The 703-nt window shown below is 55.8% G+C and overlaps 1 protein-coding gene across 1 annotated transcript in view; it reads left to right on the forward strand.

The window, feature by feature from the left end:
• LOC104527324 (AT-rich interactive domain-containing protein 3A-like) overlaps positions 1-703 on the forward strand; it is a 3,502-nt gene that overhangs the window by 107 nt on the left and 2,692 nt on the right.

Raw genomic sequence — 703 nt, forward strand, 5'->3', positions numbered from 1 at the left:
ACTGGAGGAAGAAATATGGGGGGGGATGGGACAGGACTGGGTGGGATGGGGTGCTCATCCCTCCTCTGCCCTGCTGTATCCCCCAGCTGCTGCCTGGACCATTGCCCCGAGATGCTGTGGGGCAGAACAAGGCTGTGGGGCTATTTGGGGGTGCTGGGAAAGTGAGGAGGGGGTTGCAACCAGAGCCAGTGGCTGTTGGGGACCATGCTGGACTCATAGAGCCCTGGTGGCCCCATGTCTCCTCGCCAAATGGCATCGGTCAGGGGGGTCATGCTGGGGTCTGGGTCTCTACTGAGGGCACTGAAAGGGAATTTGGGGTCATGTCTCTTGAAGGGGGGGCACTGAAGACCTTTAAGCAGTCAGGGGGCTGCTGGGGGAGTCTCTCTGGGAACTCTTGGGGGAGTCCCTCTCTGTGGGGCTCAGAGTGGGATTTTTGAGAGAAAAAACTTGTCTATAGGGAAGTTACAGGGTGAGTCCTTCCAGAAGGGGAGTCCCTCTTCAGAGAGGGTTATAGGGTAAAGTTATAAACCATAAATAAAGTTTAGATGGGGTCTCTCTTTATGGAGCTTTGAAGAAGGGTTGCAGAGAGAGTTCTTCTAGGATGCTCTGAGAGATTTAGGGGGATGACCCTCTCTAAGGGGCTCAGGAGGATGCACTTTGCCCCCCACATCCCAGCTGAAAGAGTGCCCAGCCCCACCGACTG

Source organism: Antrostomus carolinensis, unplaced genomic scaffold (assembly GCF_000700745.2).
Source record: "Antrostomus carolinensis isolate BGI_N321 unplaced genomic scaffold, ASM70074v2 scaffold40846, whole genome shotgun sequence".
NCBI lineage: Eukaryota > Metazoa > Chordata > Aves > Caprimulgiformes > Caprimulgidae > Antrostomus > Antrostomus carolinensis.